Genomic DNA, 13,540 nt, shown 5'->3' with positions numbered 1-13,540 from the left:
GGTCGTTGTTTAAGCCTGCCAGATAATTGGCTCGGAGAAACATACCGTGTTGGCGTGCCCAAAGCCACATCTGGACAGTTTCCTGACACAGAGGGTGAGATCTGGTGGCCCCCTACTTGTTGGTGTAATACATTGAAACCTGATTGTCTGTTTGGATTAGAATAATGTGATAGGACAGCTGATCTCTGAAAGCCTCTAGAGCGTTCCAGATCGCTCAAAGCTCCATGAGATTGATCTGAAGACTCGTTTCCTGGAGAAACCAAGCTCCTTGAGTGTGACGCCCATCTACACTAGCTCCCCATTCCAACAGAGATGCACCCGTCGTAAGCACTTTTTGCAGCTGAGGAATTTGGAATAGAAGTCCCAAGGTCAAATTGGGCCAAATTGTCCACCATTGAATAGAATTTACAAGCTCTGGGCACACTTGGATGACATCCTATAGATCCCCTGTGGCTTAAAAACACTGAGAAGCCAGGGTCCATTCAGCAGATCTCATGTGCAAGCGCGCCATGGGTGTAACATACACTGTGAAAGCAATGTGGCCCAATAATCTCAACATCTGCTGAGCTGTGACCTGCTGCAATGCCTGAACCTTGGACACCAGGGAGACAAGATTGTCCACCCACATCTCTGGGAGATAGGCTTGAACAGTCTTCATGTCGTGCAGGGCTCCTATGAACTCCAATTGTTGAACAGGATAGAGATGGGACTTGGAGTAGTTTATAACGAACTTTAGTAGCTCCAGCACTTGAATAGTCATCCGCATGGATTCCCGAGCACCATCCTCTGAGGTGCTCTTCACTAGCCAATCATCGAGATAAGGGAACACATGAATTCCAGGTCTGCATAGCAACGTTGCGACTACCACTAGACACTTGGTAAAGACTCTGGATGAAGACGAGAGGCCAAAAGGCAACACACAGTACTGAAAGTGATGTGTTCCCAGTCGAAACTAAGATACGTCTGGTGGGCTGGAAGTATCAGGATGTGTGTATGTTCATCCTTCAAGTCCAGAGAACATAGCCAATCATTTTCCTGAATCATGGGAAGAAGGGTGCCCAGGGAAACCATCCTGAACTTTTTGTGGAAAAGGAATTTGTTCAGAGCCCTTAGGTCTAGTATGGGACACATCCCCCTCCCCCCATCTTTTCCCATTCTTTCAGCTCTCAGCACAGACAGGTATTTGCAGAGGAACTCTCCGCCCTTCTCAAGGCCCATGTGGGTGATCCTGGTGGAATGGGATCAACCACATGGGCCTTGAGAAGGGCGGAGAGTTCCTCTGCAAATACCTGTCTGTGCTGATTGCTGAAAGAATGGGCTCTCAGTGGATAATTTAGAGGTTTGAAAAGCAAATTCAGTGTGTACCCAACTCACTGAAGGCACTCAAATAATCGCTCTACCGGGCGTGTGAAAAGCGAGCAGAAAAAGACAGCTGCTTCTCACACGGGAAAAACAAAACTGAAGTGGTGCATTCGCACAACAGACGAGAAGGCACTCGCGCATACACGCTGGAGCGTGCCTCACGCTCCTGAAAGCTCTAGATTTTTCCTCTGGCAATTTTGCCAAACCAGGCGACGCGGGATGGCATCTACCCACTTGTGAGAAGAAGCAAGTCTGCTTGTCCTCGGAGAACTAACCTTTCTTTTTTATCTAAGTTTGTTGAAAAACTCATGTTGTTTCAGCTTTCCAGTTATCTCACTCAGATACAAATCAAGGTCAGGTATACACAAAAAGTAGCACATATGAGTTTATCTTGTTGGGCAGACTGGATGGACCGTGCAGGTCTTTTTCTGCCGTCATCTACTATGTTACTATGTTCACCCCCACTAAATTGGCTTTCATTCCTATCATTCTGCTGAACATTCTCTTCTGGGTATCACAAATCATATTAGGTTGTCCTTGACAAGTGGGACGGATATTGCTCTTTTTTCATTAGATATATCTGTTGACTTCAACTCAGTGGACCATTTGTTACTTGTCTCCTGTCTTAAGGATTTGCACATCACAGGTTCCACCTTTCAGTGGTTTCATTCTTACTTGACTGACTGTTCTTATGTGGTTCGCTCTTCCAATTCCAGTTCGTCTCCCTGTACTCTGCTTCAGGGGCGTAGCCAGGCAACAGATCTTGGGTGGGCCTAGGCAAGAATTGGGTGGGCACCAAGTTTTCTCCCCCCCCCCCCCCCCCCCCCCCACCACCAAAAAATATCTCAGCTGGTGGGAAAACACTTCTTTCCACCTTGGCAGTCTGCAGGAGGCATGTGCTGAAAACTGAGCATGCACAGATGCCAGTATCGTGGAGAGTTGCGTTTTCGTTACCATCAGGAGGAAGTCTTCAGCTGGCAGAGCTTGAGATCCCCACTAGCTACCGCTAAATGTGTGCTGTTGGGTGGGCCTGAGCCCCAAGTGGGTGGGCCGTGGCCCACCCAGGCCCACCTGTGGCTACGCCACTGCTCTGCTTTCTAGGACCTATTTTATTTAATGCTTTCTTGGACCCACTAACTTCTTTGCTTCAAACCTTAGGTTTTACTTTTTTTGTGTACGCTGATGACATTCAACTGCTCTTTTCTTTTGATTCAAGCTCCACTTCAGATTTTGTTTCTATCTCTCGCAAGCTAGACTCTGTTGCTGACTGGCTGGCTGAGCAGCATCTGAGACAACTTGACCAAGTCGGTCGCCATGATCTTTTCTTCTTGTTCCCCCGTTGCAAATCCCCCTTGCTTTACCATTAATGGTATCCCATTCCCTTATGTTCCCTCCACTGGAATTCTGGGGGTCACTTTGGATAACACTTTGTCTTTTCATTTTCACATTTCCCATGTGGTCTCCGCCTCCTTCTTTACACTCAGGCGACTTCACTCTAATTGCCCCCTTTTGGAATGCAGTTCCCTCGATATCCTCTTACAATCGCTTATATTGTCTAAACTCAATTACTTTAACTCTGTCCTTCTTGGCTTGCTTGCATGCCAGTTATACCGCTTGCAGTTCGTCCAAAACACCACGGTAAAGCTTCTTCATAATCGGAAAAAATATGACCATGTCACAAGCACATGCTTCCTATGTCTTTTCAAATTCCTTTTTAAGATTAACCTCCTGTCTCATAGTATCTGCTCCTCTGGCCTACTGTCTTTTCTGGCCTCAGTTCTGATTCCATATATCCCCTACTATCCCTTTGATCAGCCAACCAGGGTTTACATCTTTTCATCAGGTTTTTCAGGATGCCTGTTATAGTGTTGCCGCACCTACACTATGGAATGATATTCCCCTCTAATTGCACCTTGATGGGTTCTTTGACAGTTTCAAACAAAATTACACGTTTCTACCTTATTTACAACGTGTTTGAGAGTAACAATGGCACGCAAAAAGTGGAAAAATGTGGAGAAAAAAAGACATTAGATCACTCAGAAACTCCTCATTCTTAAAGGACACGCCTTTTGTTTAATGAGGGAACCGTATCAGTCATGTGTCTTCAAAAAAAACTCCACTCAAACAAATTTCACACTAGCTTAGCCATGTACTCCATAAACACTTTTAAAGGAGACATAAATTTCACATTTCCCAAAGCTTGGCAAGAGTACTTATCTCAGCTGACGAATTTTCCAACATAGTCTTACACTCTTCCAATCCCATCTTAAGGCCTATTACTTCTCTTTGGCCTTTCCATGCCTGATGCATCTATTTGCTTCCTCATCTCAGGCAAGTTATCCAGTGTGAAGAATAAGGGGCTGTCCTATCCTGGGTAGGCCACTAGATGGCGCTGTTCCCATATAAATCAGGGGAAATGTCCAGGATGAGCCATTAGAGGGAGCCAGTAGGGGAATGTCCAGATGGAGGTTGCTAGGACCAAGGAGAGTCCTGGGCTGAAAACAGGTGTAGATGGTTATGGGCTGAATCCTGCCTGGAATTGGGGAGGAAGAGCCTAAAGGGGTGGAGGAGCTAATTAACGACCTTATTCCTGCCTGAGTGGTGAAAGAGAGGAGAGGAGCTGGAGACCTGGCAGCTGGAAAAAGAAGATCCCCTTGAAGGTACTGGCTGAACTCTGTGGACTTTTGAAGCTCTCTGCCGAAAAGGTGGCAGCTGCACTACCCTCTGAGAAAGAAAAGTAAATGCTTTTGTTTGGCTGTTTGAACTGTGAAAGTTTGAGGAACTGCTTTAAATGTTTGAATTGAAGAAGAAATGTTTAAGTTAAAGAAGGAATAAGCCATGAAGATTATGTTAAATGGCAACTAATAAAACCTTTAATTATTATAAGCCTGGTGTTGGTGAACATTTGTGAAAGGTGGAGGCAGAGAACTCCCCTGTGTTTGAGGCAGAGTCCTGGTGAATTACCGAGAAGTGTAGAGCCCAAACGTGACTGTGTGTGAAGGAAGCTAAGCAGGGTCAGCCCTGGCCAGGGCCTGGAAGGGTGAACAGCTCACACTGGCGGCCCTTACTTTCCTTTTGTTCCCTTCATTCCTTTTTGCAAAGTTGTAATCTTTCTCACTCCATTAACCTCTTGTTGTTGTTGTTGTTGTTTTATTATTATTATTATTATTATTAACATTTGTATAGCACTACCAGACGCACACAGCGCCGAACATCCAACATAGAGAGAGACAGTACCTGCTCAAAAGAGCTTACAATCTAAAAAATAAGACAGACAGACAAAACAATTAAGGACAAGGGAAGTACTGGGTGAGAAGGAACAAGGGGAGGGCAAATTGAGTAGTGGCTAGGAGCCAAAAGCAGTGGTGAAAAGGTGGGTTTTTAGCATAGATTTGAAAACAAGTAGAGATGGAGCTGGACGTAAAGGCTCAGGAAGTCTATTCCAGGCATAAGGTGCAGCGAGGGAAAAGGAACGAAGTCTGGAGTTAGCAGTAGAGGAGAAGGGGAAGACAAGAAAGATATGTCCAACAACAAAAAAAAACTGCCAATATTGATTATACTCAACAAAATTATTCGAGTTAAATTATGTTTCCTGGAACTGTAATATTTAAAAAAAAAATACTGACCCCTGACTCTCCTTTGTCACAGGGAGGGAGGAGAACCGCCAGTAATCTGGGAGACATGGCAGGCGTATGGGCAGGCAAGCGAGGGAGGGAGGAAGTGAGAGATAATGTGGGAGGAGAGGCACATTTGAGAAAGAGAGAATGGGTGAAGGGACAGGGGCACATGGAGAGAGAGAGCGAATGGGTGAAAGTACAGGGGAGCACAGCGAGAGAGAATGGGTGAAGGCACAGGGAGGCACATGAGAGAAGGAGAGAGAATGGGTGAAGGCACATGAGAGAGAGAATGGATTAAGCATGTTGAGCACATGAGAGAGAGAATGGGTGAAGGCACATGAGAGAGAAGGAGAGTGAGTGAAGGCACAGGGGCACACAAGAGAGAGAAAGAATGGATTAACGCATGGGAAGCACATGAGAGAGAGAGAGAATGGGTGAAGGCACAGGGAGGCACATGAGAGAGAGAATGGGTGAAGGCACAGGGAGGCACATGAGAGAGAGAGAGAGGGAGAGAGAGAAAGAGAGAAAGAGAATGGGTGAAGGCACAGGGGGGCACATGAGAGAGAGAGAAGAAAGGGTGAAGGCACAGCGGGGCACATGAGAGAAGAATGGGTGAAGGCACAGGGGGGCACATGAGTGAAGAATGGGTGAAGGTATTATTAATATTTGTAGCATTTGTATCCCACATTTTCCCACCAATTTGCAGGCTCAATGTGGCTTACATTTGCCGTAATGGCGGATGCCATTTCGGGTAGTAGAATTGCAAAGGTTATTGCGTATGGTGCATACATACATAACATACATGGAACATAACATATATGGTGCATACATACATGATAACATACATGGAACATAACATATATGGAATAGATCATGGTATACATTTATATACCATGTGTGTACATACATGGTAAAGAAGAATAATTATGGTATTGCCTGAAGGTTTCAGAGTGATAAATTGCATTATAATCTACATTAGGTCATCGACTGTAGAGAGATCTTGTGTTACATAAGGTTTAGGGTGGTGGTGTCTGTCATGTGATAACAGTGGCATAGCCAGACAGCCAATTTTGGGTGGGCCTGACCCTAAAGTGGGTGGGCACAAAATTATCTCTGCCCCGCCATACCTCCACCTCAAAATATAAATACTTTAGCTAATGAGGATCCTCAAGCTCTGTTAGCTGAAGACGTTCTCCGAAGGCAATTAATACCAATCGGTCCACCACTTTTCTCTCTTCCCCGCCTCCAGTCCCCGGTCTGGCACCTCTCCCTAGCTCCACCCCATTGACAATACCTTTAATTAAATTTAGATATTAGATATGTATCAAATGTCAAAGAATTTTAGATATTAGATATGTGTCATATGTCAAAGAATAAAGTGGTTGCTCAAAGCATATACTAACCACAATCGCTCAACTGCAAAAACTCTATGCACAAATTTGTGCAAAAACACACTCAGAACCTTACTGTATCAGAAATATTACACTGGGCAGACCCTAATACACCAATATACCGATACGGAAAATGCAGACCATCAACAATATGAAACAAGGGATCATATCACAATTCTCATGTAGAGCCACTAAACACCTTTTTAGGGTGGATAGTGTTCACAATGAGCTCCTTTTATTAACGAACATATATAGATCCTTCAAGAGGTAGTGTGTCATGATTTAGGCTCTACACCATTTCTGATGTTTTGGTGCCACCTCAGTAAGGCCAACACACAATCTCTCCACTGCAAAACACTATACACAAACTTGTGCAAAAACACACTCATAACCTTACCAAACCATAACAGCACTAATTCCAAGGACAGGACGAGCTACAACCTTTTGCGTGGAAAGGCAGTACTATAATTACACCGGGCTCTAAAACACCAGTACACAACCTAGTGAAACAAAAAACAATACAAAACCAAAAAGGCTGCAAAAACTACACGCTAGCAGAATACTGCACCTTGATCACATATGAAAAACACATGACACAACAGTGTAGCGCTCTAGAAATGTTAAATAGTAGTAGTAGTAGTAGTAATATGAAGGCAAATTTCTGAACTGGAAAGTTACCTCAAGAAGTCAGACTCAGCATGCAGCAATACTAGAAAAATTGAAACTTACATGCAAAATATCACAGATGCACATTTCCAAAAGCTGACATATTCCAATTAATAAATTCTGAATTAAAAAATGTTTTCTACCTTTGTTGTCTGATCATTTAGTTTTTCTATTCGCTTTGGTCCCAGTGTCTTCTGTTTTATGCAGTGTCTTCTTTCTATTTGATATTTTTTCACTCACCACGTCCACCATCCTCCTGTGTCCTTATGTTCTCTCCCCCTGCCCTCCCCTCATCCATGTCCAGCAATTTCCTCTCTCTCCTCCATCCATCCATCCATGTCCTGATGTCCAGCAATTTCCTGTCTCCCCTCCCCTCCAGCGATCTGTTCTCTCCCCACCCCCGCTCTCCTCTTCATGTCCAGTGATCTGTTCTCTCCCTCCCCCTCCCCCTGACGTGATGGCCAGCGATTCTCCCTGCCCTCCCTCAGCTCCCCTCTCCCTCCCCCTGCCGTGATGGCCAGTGATTTTCCCTGCCCTCCCTCAGCTCCCCTCTCCCTCCCCCCTGCCCTCCCATCCCATCCATGGCCAGCGATTCTCCCTGCCCTCCCTCAGCTCCCCTCTCCCTCCCCCTGCCGTGATGGCCAGCAATTCTCCCTGCCCTCCCCTCAGCTCCCCTCTCCCTCCCCCTGCCCTCCCATCCATGGTCAGCGATTCTCCCTGCCCTCCCTCAGCTCCCCTCTCCCCCCCTGCCGTGATGGCCAGCGATTCTTTCTGCCCTCCCTCAGCTCCCCTCTCCCTCCCCCTGCCCTCCCATTCCATCCATGGCCAGCGATTCTCCCTGCCCTCCCATCCCATCCCATCCATGGTCAGCCATTCTCCCTGCCCTCCCTCAGCTCCCCAACAGCCCTCCGAGTCCTCTCCATTCCCCCTCCCCCTGCCCTCCCATCGATGGCCAGCAATTCTCCCTGCCCTCCCTCAGCTCCCCAACAGCCCTCTGAGTCCTCTCCGTTCCCCCCTCCCCTCCCATCCATGGCCAGCGATTCTCCCTGCCCTCCCTCAGCTCCCCAACAGCCCTCCGAGTCCTATCCGTTCCCCCCTCCCCTCCCATCCATGGTCAGCGATTCTCCCTGCCCTCCCTCAGCTACCCAACAGCCCTCTGAGTCCTCTCCATTCCCACCTCCCCTCCCATCCATGGCTAGCAATTCTCCCTGCCCTCCCTCAGCTCCCCAACGGCCCGAGTCCTCTCCATCCACCCCCCCCCCCCGCGTGCACACGAGTGTGTTGAACCTGTCCTTTTTCTTTCAGTAGCAGCGAGCGACGTGAAGGCACTGCAAGTTCGCCAGCTTCAAGTTCTCCCTTCCCTGTCTTCACACAGTGTCCGACCCACCTTCACGGAAACAGGAAATACATCATCGTAAAGGCGGGACGGACACTGTGTGAAGAGGAAAGGGAGAACTTGAAGCAGTGTCTTCACGTCGCTCGCTGCTACTGAAAAGAAAAAGGACAGGTTCAACGCTCTTGCGTGGGGGGGACGAAAGGGAGGGGGGAACGGAATGGAGGAGGAGCGGAGGAGGGCTGCCGGTCGGGGCGAGGGAGGGAAGGAGGCGCGCCACGCGGGGCCTCTTAGAGCGCGAGGCCTTGTCACCCGCACCGCCCTAAGACCAGCTCGACTCGGGGTACACCATTCCTGGGTGGGCCTTGGGCTTAAGTGGGTGGGCGCCCCTGTGTGATAAGAGTTCGGTTTTGTATAGCTCATGTGTAGTGTTATTAATTAGTATTTAAGATGGATGTTTATGGTATGCCTTCTTGAAGAGATCTGTTTTCATTAGCCTTCGGAAGATGGTTAGGTCTTGCGTTGTTTTTATGGCCTTCGGTAGTACGTTCCATAGCTGCGTGCTCATGTATGAGAAGCTGGTCGTGTATGTGGATTTATATTTTAGCCCTTTACAGCTAGGATAGTGGAGATTGAGGTATGTGCGTGATGATCTCTTTGCGTTTCTCCTAGGCAAGTCTATGAGGTCTGACATATAGTTTGGGGCTTCTCCGAAAATGATTTTGTGGACCATGGTGCAAACCTTGAACGCAATTCATTCTTTTAATGGGAGCCAGTGCAGTTTTTCTCTTAGGGGTTTGGCGCTTTCGTATTTCGTTTTCCCAAATATGAATCTGGCTGCTGTGTTTTGAGCGGTTTGAAGCTTCTTAATGATTTGCTCTTTGCATCCGGCATAGATGGCATTACAGTAGTCTAGATGACTTAACACCATTGATTGTACTAGGCTGCGGAATACTTCCCTTGGGAAGAAAGGTTAATTCTTTTAAGTTTCCACATTGAGTAAAACATTTTCTTTGCTGTGTTTTTCGCATGGTCTTCGAGTGTGAGATTTCGGTCTATTGTGAGTCCCAAAATTTTCAGGCTGTCTGAAACCGGAAGACTGTAGTCTGGGGTGTTTATGGTGTTGGGTTTGTTTGTGTTGTATTGTGAGGACAGGATGAGACATTGTGTTTTTCCTGCGTTCAGCTTTAGTTGGAATGTGTCCGCCCATGAGTTCATTGTTTGGAGGCTGTGTGTGATTTTATTTGTGATTTCGGTTATGTCTTGTTTGAACGGGATGTATATCGTGACATCGTCTGCATATATGTATGGGTTAAGTCCTTGGTCGGATAGTGATTTGGCTAATGGTGTCATCATTAGGTTGAAAAGGGTTGGTGAGAGCGGTGATCCTTGTGGTACTCCGCATTCAGGTTTCCATGGTGTTGATGTTTTTGATTTGGAAGTCACTTGATAAGTTCTTGTTGTTAAGAAGCCTGTAAACCATCTTAGTACGTTTCCTCCAATCCCGAAGTAGTCTAGGATGTTCGAGAGTATTTGGTGGCTGACCATGTCAAACGAGCTGGACATATCGAATTGTAGGAGTAGGACATTGTTCCCAGTTGCAATTAGTTGCTTAAATTTGGTTATGAGAGTGGTTAGCACTGTTTCGGTGCTATGGTTGGATCGAAATCCTGACTGTGATTCATGTAGTATTGTGAACTTGTCCAGGTAGTCGGTGAGTTGCTTGGTTACCATACTTTCCATTAGTTTTATTATCAGGGGGATGGATGCTACTGGTCGGTAGTTGGTTGTATCATTTAATTTCTTCTTTAAGTCTTTGGGAATGGGTGTAAGTAATACATTTCCTTTATCTTTGGGGAAGAGTCCGTGTTGTAGCATGTAGTTCAGGTGTGATGTAAGGTCTGTTATGAATTGTTTGGGGGCGGACCTTATCAGGTTGCTGGGGCAAGTATTCAATTTGGAGTGTTTTTTGGAAAATTTGTTTAGTGCTTGAATTATGGTTTCTTCAGTTAGCAGATCGAAGTCATTCCAGGTTCGATCTGCTGGGTGCTCAACGGGAGTTGGGTCAAGGCAGTCCATAAATTTTTCGTGATCAGTGGTATTGTGTGGTAATGTGGATCGAAGTTTTATAATTTTCTCATTGAAGTATTTGGCCAGTTGGTCAGCCGAAGGGGTCTCTGTGCTGTCTGTGGTCACCGGTGTGGTGTCTACACAGGGCAGCACATGACTTTTATTCTCTGTAATAACTGTGGTGCTTAGTTCCAAGGCAAACCATCTGGAGACTTCAGGCTTGTCCTATCTGTCTTCAGCTTGCTAGTTTAAAACAGGAGCTCGGTAAACTAAAGAAGGAATCGGATGCACTAAAAGCAGCTTCTATGACTGCACAGAATCATACCAACTTCTCACCACTGCCTCAAAGGATAAAACCACCTAAGAATAGATGGTTCACGGTAGTCTCAGGAAGACTACGTTATGTAGCACAGAAGCGTCTGCCCTCACAATTGTTGCCCCTACAGAATTCTTTTGCTCCATTATGGCACTGTGATGTCCCTGAAAATAGAACTGAGGCAGAACAAAAAGCGATGAAGGTGGAACAAAAAGCAATGAAGGTGCCCAAAGAGAAAAGTCACCCCCATAGCACTAATATTGAAACTCATACCAGGAAACTGTTGCTACTAGGGGATTCCATCATCGGAGGCATTAACTTTGAAACACAGTTCAAGGGGCCATGCAAAGTGAAATGCCTTCCAGGCTCTTCAGCTACCAGGAGTACTGTAAGAAATATAGAAATATATAGCATTTTCATATAATAGACTCTAGCTAAGATGTCTTTAAACAAAAGCATTTTACTATATTTTTAGCTGTTTGAATCATTTCACAAAGGAATCTGTAATAAGCAGGAGAAGGGGGGAAGGCTTGTAGAAACTGTTGCATTAGCCAAGGTTAGAAGGCGGGGACACTGGACATCTGTGAGATAACAGGGAACTATGAACAAAGAAACTACAGAGAGGAAGGAAGGGAGGGAGAAGGGGGGAAAAGTTCAGAGCTGCTGTTACACAGAACCCTAGTAGGCAAACGACCATGAGCCAATGAGAAAAACTTAGGGGCAGACACTTAAATGTAACTATAAAGTCTGTGGAATCTTATAGAAGTGTGTGTGTATAGAGGCAAGCTCCAAGTTAGAGCTGACAGAATACGCACCCACCCTTGCAAGGATGATTTGAATAATAAATTGCTTAATTAAGCTTTGATTCATCAATCTGATTTTATGAGTCCTATTTTGTATAGGTTCTCTGGGGGCTATTCATAACAAGTACCAAGCAAATAATCTCTATAATCAGAAAAGAAACTAAGGAGTCAAACACTGATGTTGTTATCCACTTGGGAAAAAAGAAGGGTGGAGAGGGCCCAATGTCAAGAGATCAGTCACCACACTCAAGGGTAAGATGCTCCAGAAAAGCCTTTATTAGGACCCATTCTGTTTTTCTGTGTGTGAACCCCATTCTGTTTTTCTGGAGGTGCATTCTACAGTGGTGGAAATAAGTATTTGATCCCTTGCTGATTTTGTAAGTTTGCCCACTGACAAAGACATGAGCAGCCCATAATTGAAGGGTAGGTTATTGGTAACAGTGAGAGATAGCACATCACAAATTAAATCCGGAAAATCACATTGTGGAAAGTATATGAATTTATTTGCATTCTGCAGAGGGAAATAAGTATTTAATCCCTCTGGCAAACAAGACCTAATACTTGGTGGCAAAACCCTTGTTGGCAAGCACAGCGGTCAGACGTCTTCTGTAGTTGATGATGAGGTTTGCACACATGTCAGGAGGAATTTTGGTCCACTCCTCTTTGCAGATCATCTCTAAATCATTAAGAGTTCTGGGCTGTCGCTTGGCAACTCGCAGCTTCAGCTCCCTCCATAAGTTTTCAATGGGATTAAGGTCTGGTGACTGGCTAGGCCACTCCATGACCCTAATGTGCTTCTTCCTGAGCCACTCCTTTGTTGCCTTGGCTGTATGTTTTGGGTCATTGTCGTGCTGGAAGACCCAGCCACGACCCATTTTTAAGGCCCTGGCGGAGGGAAGGAGGTTGTCACTCAGAATTGTACGGTACATGGCCCCATCCATTCTCCCATTGATGCGGTGAAGTAGTCCTGTGCCCTTAGCAGAGAAACACCCCCAAAACATAACATTTCCACCTCCATGCTTGACAGTGGGGACGGTGTTCTTTGGGTCATAGGCAGCATTTCTCTTCCTCCAAACACGGCGAGTTGAGTTCATGCCAAAGAGCTCAATTTTTGTCTCATCTGACCACAGCACCTTCTCCCAATCACTCTCGGCATCATCCAGGTGTCCCTGGCAAACTTCAGACGGGCCGTCACATGTGCCTTCCGGAGCAGGGGACCTTGCGGGCACTGCAGGATTGCAATCCGTTATGTCGTAATGTGTTACCAATGGTTTTCGTGGTGACAGTGGTCCCAGCTGCCTTGAGATCATTGACAAGTTCCCCCCTTGTAGTTGTAGGCTGATTTCTAACCTTCCTCATGATCAAGGATACCCCACGAGGTGAGATTTTGCGTGGAGCCCCAGATCTTTGTCGATTGACAGTCATTTTGTACTTCTTCCATTTTCTTACTATGGCACCAACAGTTGTCTCCTTCTCGCCCAGCGTCTTACTGATGGTTTTGTAGCCCATTCCAGCCTTGTGCAGGTGTATGATCTTGTCCCTGACATCCTTAGACAGCTCCTTGCTCTTGGCCATTTTGTAGAGGTTAGAGTCTGACTGATTCACTGAGTCTGTGGACAGGTGTCTTTCATACAGGTGACCATTGCCGACAGCTGTCTGTCATGCAGGTAACGAGTTGATTTGGAGCATCTACCTGGTCTGTAGGGGCCAGATCTCTTACTGGTTGGTGGGGGATCAAATACTTATTTCCCTCTGCAGAATGCAAATAAATTCATATACTTTCCACAATGTGATTTTCCGGATTTAATTTGTGATGTGCTATCTCTCACTGTTACCAATAACCTACCCTTCAATTATGGGCTGCTCATGTCTTTGTCAGTGGGCAAACTTACAAATTCAGCAAGGGATCAAATACTTATTTCCACCACTGTATTAAATAGGATTGGTCAGTTTCTTGAAGCACAGCCAGAGCTCAGCATCCT

General features: G+C 45.9%; 1 protein-coding gene across 1 annotated transcript in view; it reads right to left on the bottom strand.

Moving 5' to 3' along the window:
- Positions 1-13,540, bottom strand: part of FANK1 (fibronectin type III and ankyrin repeat domains 1) — a 126,383-nt gene that overhangs the window by 52,185 nt on the left and 60,658 nt on the right. The window lies entirely within an intron of this gene.

The sequence above is a fragment of the Microcaecilia unicolor genome, chromosome 5, assembly GCF_901765095.1.
Source record: "Microcaecilia unicolor chromosome 5, aMicUni1.1, whole genome shotgun sequence".
In the NCBI taxonomy this organism is placed as follows: domain Eukaryota; kingdom Metazoa; phylum Chordata; class Amphibia; order Gymnophiona; family Siphonopidae; genus Microcaecilia; species Microcaecilia unicolor.
This window is presented reverse-complemented; position numbering and strand designations above follow the sequence as displayed.